Raw genomic sequence first — 8,391 nt, 5'->3', positions numbered from 1 at the left:
ATGAATTCCTTTTTTTGCTTTGCTTGTGTGCACAGCTTTTGCTTTACCTGTTAAACTGTTCTTATCTCAACCCATGAGTTTTCTCACTTCTACTCTTCAGATTCTCTACCCCATCCCTCTGGGGCAGAGTGAGCAAGCAGCTGTGTGGTGCTCAGCTGCCGGCTGAGGTTAAACTACGACAGCAAGCTGTCACCCTTGTAACCATTACAAACTAACCGCTGGCAAGACCAAACCAGCATGTTGTCCTGCAAACGGCCACGGCCCGCTAGCCCCGCTGCCATAACCGGCTTTTTGCACATACTCATTTAAGCTGACATTTCTCCCGAGCAGTTTCATTATCTCGGCCCTCAGCCAGCAAGTTCATCCCCCCCTTGGGAAAACTCTGCCCATGGCAGGTCGGGACCTGTTTGCATTCAGCCACCCCTGGGTCATGTAAAACTAGAGGGGGAAGCGGGGGGAACCCTATGAGAGGTGCAGGCTTTACATACTAATAAGTCCCACGTTAGCGCTTGACAGCTGACGGGCAGCGCGATGCAGGCAGCATTGCTGCAGGGCAGGTTTCGGGCAGGAGCAGGTGCGTGGGGCCGAGAGGCATGTGTGCACCTCGCTAATGGTCTTCAGACAGGACACTCCAGCACTTCTGCTGTGAGCCGTTAACGACTTGCAGGATGCGGTAATGAATATAGGGAGAATAAGTCAGCGCACGCCCGGCAAAGCAGGCTATTGAGCTGGCACTTCGAAGAGAAACCTCAGAAATTAGATCTTTGCTCTGTTAAAAGTATTGGCAATGGTACATAAATGTGTTTTTATATGTTTATAGACATTTCCCTCACCGCTACCACCGACTGTGCCTGTGCCTGAATTTCCTGGACTAAACTACAGAAACCACCACTGATACGGCTGTTTGAAGCCTATGAGGAACTGAATGTGTGACGGGTTTTAAACAACACCCACTCTGCGCTATTTATTACATTACCGGGGTGCTTTTCCAGAGACCAATTTTGCCAGTCTTGCTCTTTGATTCAGTAGTGCTCCAGTCAATTGAGAAATCAAGAAAGTAAACTCTGGGATCAAGGAATTACTTAGGCAAATGGAAAACTGGAAAAGGACCTGAAAATCAACCAGAAAACGGACCTGAAATTCTCCCTTAATCACTTTTTTGATACTATGATAAGAGGCTTATTTGTGCCTTAGAAGGCTGAATTTTTCTCATCCCTTTTGAGAAGCAAAGCAAAAGCAGAGAAACAAAGAGCATCAAAACCAGATATGAAATGTCACCATGAAAATATGGCACAGTTATGCACAGATAAGCAAAAAGAAAATACCAATGATAACAGGTGTGTTTGGCAGGGAGGGGACTGTTTTCGCACTGCAGAGAAAAGCAATTAGAACCATCTAATATCCCAACCACTTTCAAAGGGCTGGTTTGTTTGGTGTTTTTTGGTTTTTTTTTAAACGGTGGCAGGGCAGAGACAAATTTTGCCAACGTTCAAAACACATTTTCATGATGCTCATAACACTCTCCCACTGGAAACGGAGGGCAGGTTGCTCTCCATCGGCACGTACCCAGTGGGTCCCTACTGATGCACGCAGCACCCGCAATGCATCCTTCTCTCACCCAGAGAAGAGGTGAGAGATTTTTTTTTCCCTAGATAATCTGAGGCTTCTTGGGGAAGCCCATGTATTATTCACTAAAAATTTCTAACACCCATTAAATTATTGCTAAAGGTCAACATTTAATACTCCCCATGAGAACGGATGTGTTTTGTTGCCCTTCAGAATAAATGTTTGCAGTAACATCTCTCTAAGCGCAGGTCACCCCCCACCCCAAAGAGGAAGAGTGAGCCAGCTGGGGTGGGGACCTGCCCTTCCCACTGTTTTCCACCATCAGCTTTAATTTTACTGTTTTAACTCAGTCCTCAGCGCCTGCGGTCATAAAGAAAGTCCTTGACATGACACAGCGATAGTGAGACTGGCTAGGGCACTCCGAGTTTACTTTTCTTCAGAGGGGAAGGGGGACATCTCTTAAATGTCAAAGAAAGGTTGGGGAACACCAGCTTTCGGCCTGAATTATGAGATGGAATGAGTCATTTCCACAGTTTCACATCCGTCATCACAGCCTTGAAGTCAGCAATGCCGCGGATTTTACATACAACGACGCAGAACACCTCGGGGTTGGACTTTCCTGGGGGACGGAGCCTGCTCCTGCCATATACTCTCTAAGGGGCCAGCAGCTACGGCACCCTTATGGAAGAGCAGCCTAGTCCTGGGCAGTTTCTGCTTCCCGGAGTAGTTCTGCACAGATGTCCCTCCACCTGTTTTTTAACTCCTCATGCTGCCAAGCTGAAGACTTTTTCAGCTACGTGGTTCTTCTTAGGATCTCTTCTTTTCTTATTTTGTGGAGAGCACAGAGATTTAGCATCCTTGCCCTAAGTGCTCCTTCCAAAGGAGCAGCAGAAGAAATACCTGTATCTCCCAGGGGAAGGAATTAAGCTAGTATCTCACTGCACGCATCCTTCAAGGTGATGCTGACAATAGTGTCTGCTGTTAACACAGCTGCAATAGCTTATATATATCAGCACAGGTACCCAGCTGGAAACATTCAGAAGCATCGATCCCAAACTCCCCAATGCTGGCACTAAAATTTATGGCTGGACTACCTCCCGATCATCAGCGTGCACATGTTGCCCGCCTGAGATATGAATATTTACTATCATCCCCCATCAACTACTCTTGCTCCTGCAAAAGTAGTTCATTTAAAGTCAGGGAGATCTATGCAGCAAATTTTCAGTATCTATTCCACACTGTTGATAATGTCTATAAATTACTTGGAGAAACCAGCTGTAAAATTGCTAAATTGCTGATGACATGAAACTGAAGGGAGTAGTAAATACAAAGGAACCACAAGAGAGATCCAAAGGGATTCGGATCACTTATGTAACTAGGCCAGCACACTGAAAATTAAATTTACTGCAGAGAAAACGTAAACTATTGCTCAGTTATTGGAAAACTGCAAAAGCAAAAAACCTGCACTTCTGAACTGAAGCACAGGAGAACAGGACCATGAAATAAAGAGCGATTTTTTGATTGGTGTCTGCTGCTAAGGGAGAAAACTAATCCAGCAGAGCCGCCACCACTGTGATGGGATCTGCGGTAGCTGGGAACGGCACGGCCCTGGCAGGGGGCTGAGCAATTTGCTGATCACACTCCGCTCAGAGACTATAGGGCAGGTATGACAGCAGGCTGCACAAGGAGGCTGCAAAGAGGAAACATCCTTTCTTAGCAGGCAGAATTGCTGTTTGATTGCAAGCCCCACCAAAGGCAAAACAAGTTCCTCGGGGACAGGACGAGAAGCTCCCGGACCCGCTGGCCATGCCTGCGGCGGCCAGAGGGAGACCCCAGGCACCTGAGCCCAGTGAAAGCTCTGAACAGAGAAATGCACTGAGGCAAGGAAATGCATGAAGGGGTTGTGGATATAAATAACAGCTTCCCAGATTATCTAAGTAAGGACTAATTTGTCTCAAAAAGGTGTGCAAAATCACCTGTGCCTTACTTCATGCACCTGTTAAACCCATAAGAGCCCGGAGGCTGGAGTTCAGGGAGAATGGGAGTGCAACACAGCAGCCCGATAACCCCATCAGGGGCAGCTCCACCATAGCCATGACACCGCCCAGGCAACGCCGCAACATCAACACCGGGAGCCGAGGGAGCAAGGCGAGGGCACCCATGTGCCCCAGGGACCAGGAGCCCAGCAGCGAGGGCTGCTCCGGTGGGGATGGCCACTGCGCAGCAGAGAGGTGGAAAGGGGGATGCTGATGGGGGGAGAAGCCAGCTGCCGAATCTGGTCTTTTCCCAGCATGACATTTTTCTAAGGCTTTGCACTTCACCTACTTTGTGCAGATCCTCGCAAGGACGGGGAGGAGGCGTGCCTGCCACCGGGCAGCTTCTCTGCCAGACCCCAAATCCCCACTCCCAAAATATCTCACCTGGGCCACGCAACATATTTCCCCTTAAACTCGCTCTTGGAAATATCTGAGCTGTTTTGGTCAAAAACCCTCCCACCCCAAAATTAAAATAAAATATGCAAAAGCATCGGTTTTGCTGACCTTCTTGGGAAATTTCAGCATAGGGATTTACAATTTGGCAACACGACAAACAGCCGATAAAGTCGCAAAGTGCTGCAAGAAGTCAGTCAAGGGACTTGATTCACAGAGATTGTTACCTGCATTGCGTATTACACAGACGTTTTAAAACTACAGAAGCAGAGACAGGATCCCCACTGTAAAACATGCAAGAACTCTCTAGCGGCTACAGATAAGTATATGCTTCGCTTTAACGTAACACATCACCAGGTTGATGTTCCTGCCTCCAGCAGCGAGCAATACCTGACACTACAGCAAAAGGTGAAAGTCGTCAGGCTTCAGTGCTGCCAGGTCCTGAGCAATCCTGTAAGGCACTGGGTGTCCCCACCTCCCCCAGCCTTCACAGGGTGCCCAAAGATGCTCAACGCTTCCTCAGACACTTGCGGGACCAAGGCACCCAGGCGACTGTGCAATGCGGCAAACCATCTCTCCTCTTCTCCGGAGAAGCAGTTATATCCTGAAGCATGAAATTTGTTTAGCTCTATTTTCATATGCATAACAGAGTATCTGACATAAAATTATATAATCTTTAAAAAAAAAAAATCATTTTGATACTTGACTCAACGGCATCTAACAAGCATGAGGGAAGACATGAAATTCACGGAAAAGATTAATTTTTAAGTGGAAAACACAGAATGGCCTCAAAAAGTAAAGCCATTACGATAAAGAACAATATTGAAAAGGTAATTAAAAATGTTATTAGACATAATTTCAGGAGAATAGAAAATGAAAAAATAATCAGCGTTGATAAGCGAAATCTCCCACTTTAGATGTTCTTTCACACGTGAAATTTTATTGTCTATAAATCTATACCACGTTTTACAATACAGAAGAGAAAAGCTCAGGTTTTTCCATTTTCCATTTTCTTTTCAGAAATATAATATGGTTAGCTGACTGCGTTAGCTTAATCATTGCCTCTCAATCCAAACAGGATTTTCCCAAACATCTTTCCCCTTCTTTACCCAGGCTGTGCCCCTCTGCAGCAGCCTGCTCTCCCAGGGCAGGGACGCTCATGCCTCCCGGGTCCCCTGGGGTCCCTTTTGAACCCATGGCCACCCTCAGCCCCGTTTAAGGGAGGGAATGAGGTTTCCAAAATGTTGAGTCTCTCCAAAATGAATGAAAACTGACAACGAGACACAGGGTCAGAAGGAGCCAGCGGTCATGCTGCCTCTCGCCTGCCCGCAGCCAGAGAGGATGGGAGGGGGCTGGAAGGAGCCTGGGGACACAGGGACAAACAGGGGGCACGAGGGACTTGGCAAAGAGGGATTTGGGATTTCCGTGCTTGGGTGACACAGGACAAACCCATTGAGAAAGCTGCTTTTAACAGCTAATCACAAATTACTCGCTTTCCATCTGAGGCTCTGGTGGTTTTTCTCCTTCTGCCTGATTTTACCTCTTTTAACTCCACACCAAGCACCAAGGCTTCTGCTCTAGGACCCCGCTGAACCACAGTGCTAAATTGGGAAGTCTCCCGAAATCTGTTTTGCCTTGCAGTGCCTATTGCGGGATTTCTACCAGCAGCACCCAGTGGAGATAAAACAACCCAGCAAGCAAATGAAGAAACTGATGGGTTGGTTTTTTTCCTCCCCCCTCTCCTGATGAGAGTTCAAAACAGACATCAGTTCATGAATAAAGAAAAGGTTGTTTTGGTTTTGTTTCTAAGATAATGAAGTTTTGTGTATTTTTAGTGCCAAGGAAAACAGACACATAAGAAAAGGAATGAAAGCAGCGTGGATGCTAAAATTTCCATTTTCCTGAGCTCCACCACCTCTAGGCTGTGGCTGCGTCTTCCCACACCTTCACAAAGGGAACGACTGGGTCTTCCTGGGTGCCCATATATGTGATTTTAAGTCATACTGAAGCCAGTGGGACGAAGGCACATGCTTAAATGTTAAATTTGAACAGCTCAGACCCTCAAGGACCTTAACTTGGCCCAGGGGCTCCTTTTGGAAGAAAAAAAAATAATCAAAATCAAAGGACAATCGTAGGACCATGAGATCTTCCATGCTGCCACAGCAGCTGATGGGGATTTAAAGGCTCTGCAGAGGAAGAATAAAAAGACGGTAGGAGACAGTTAACCTCTGTAGAAAGGCTTGAAATGTGGCAATCAGAATAACTGCATTTGAATGAGAAATGCTAAAGATTACAAGCTTCTTCAAGCTTCGCCTTCTACAGCAGCTGTGTTTGCATCACACGCAACACACAGGTAAGGGAGTCTTAGTTCTCTGCAGCTTACAATGAAACCAAAGAGAAAGGCAATATGGATGGTAATTGCCACAGGTAAGAAGTCTGGGTGTAGCTATCAATATACTGGGTCAATACTGATAAACACACCAATCTATATGCTTTCTGACACGAGGCGCTCTACTCCCATGTTTGCTGAAGCTGAATTACTACCATCTCTTACCCATTCGTTCTCTCCCCAGAAGGAGCGGCATGCAGGAGGACACCTTTGTCTGAGCAGGGCTGGTTTGTTCAAACACACCTGGCTACACATTCATGCTGGGGCACCTAAAGACATGCTCCTCATGAAAGCTCCAAATTCACCCCACGGCACAGGACAAACTCACAACACTTCCACGAGCAGACTTGGCTTTTAGCGTGGCAGGTACCAACAAAATAAAAAGTCTACCCCAACAAGCAAATTCATGTTTAGGATGTTAGCTAACACCTTTTCAAGTCTGATGTCTACTCAAAAACTGTCCTTACTGAAGGCCTGACCTTACCAGAGCTGAGTGCATCCAGCTTCAAGTGAAGTCAACACCTACCTTGCTGGCAACTTTAGTTTAGCAGCATTAAAGGCGCTTGTGTTTCCTCAACAAAAAGGCAAGAGCCCTGTGGGAAGAGCTGGTGGACAGGTTTCTGAGGGAGCAACGTTCATTTCTATAAGTAGACTGCACTTCCAAAAAAATAACATCAAAAAAAAATCTGTGCACGTGTTTACACGGCGCATGGCTCCTACCTCTGGTCCCAAGCCCATAAAGACCTCTTTAGCTCTTTCAGATGATGGCATGTCTGTGGGAACCACGCTTACAGAAGAAAAAGAAATGCTCAAAAAGTATAAATGGAACCATTAATTTCTTTCTCTCACTAGCAGTTTCCTCACCGCCAACCAAGTCAATGTCTCAGTAACTATTTATTTACACTCACAGCACCCAAGGATTCATTCAAGAGACATTGGAAATAACTTCCAACCCCTTGCAAAACAACTCGCGCTCCTTCACTGACTACCAGGTCACTCCAGCTTGAGAGTCTTTAAAGACACAGCTCCTGTCCAGGAACTAACACCTCAAGCTCCAGCTTCAGCTGCCACTGGAGACGTCTCCTTCAGTGCTCTGGGTTCACTTTACCATTTAAAAACTCACTTTGAAATAATCTAAACTTACAAAAGTTGAAGAGTTACATTTTTGGAGGAACATCACTTGGGCCGTGACTTCGGAAAGCAGGTACTGAGCTCCTGCTGCCACCACTGGGACTCCAGCACACACCTTAAACCCAGCAGGTGCTCAAGTGTTTCCTTGATAATGGGACCTGGGCTTAAAATCATTTCTGCCCACTGAGCCACCCATGGTGATACCCACCAGCTGTGCCCCGCAGGGCACGATCACCCGACAAAAGGCAGTCCCTGTCACCAGAAGCCTGCAGCATCTACAGTGGAGGTCCCATGGCCCTTCCCAAAGTGATCTTCATCTTTTTCCCATTAATTCCACCTGTTTTTTCCCCTGCTGCTGTATTCATCACTATTTATGTCCCAACTGACTGCAAATAATTGATCCCTGCCTGCTCTGAAACTGTTCTTTATGTATTCATAGATACCGTAATCTCTTTGCACATCCTAAGGCTAAGGCTCATCCTTAGCCTTTTCTATTACAAGCCTTCTGCTTCCATATCTTTTCTTTTTTGTTATTTTTTCTTGATCCCCTCGGACCATTTTTAGATTAACAATGGTACCCAGAAGTAAATATAGCACAGGAAGCAGTAATGGCAGCAGAGCGCAATAAATTATCCTGCTTTGCATCTGACATGCCCACTACTCACTAGCAATCAGCAACTTTGGATGCCAACTCCGAGTGAACTGGGAGAGGCTTGGCTTTCAAAAAGCAGAATACATCACCTCTTTGAAGTACAGGGTTTTTTTTCCATAAGCAGTACCCAATATCAAGGATCACTTCTGAAATGAAAACAAAACAAACCAACCCAGCTGGTTATTTTAAGCTGACTTCCCACAGCTGGAGATGGAGGTTCAAAC

The sequence above is a fragment of the Aptenodytes forsteri genome, unplaced genomic scaffold (genome assembly GCF_000699145.1).
Source record: "Aptenodytes forsteri isolate BGI_AS27 unplaced genomic scaffold, ASM69914v1 Scaffold482, whole genome shotgun sequence".
NCBI lineage: Eukaryota > Metazoa > Chordata > Aves > Sphenisciformes > Spheniscidae > Aptenodytes > Aptenodytes forsteri.
The sequence above is the reverse complement of the archived record's forward strand: the minus strand, read 5'-3'. Positions refer to the sequence as shown.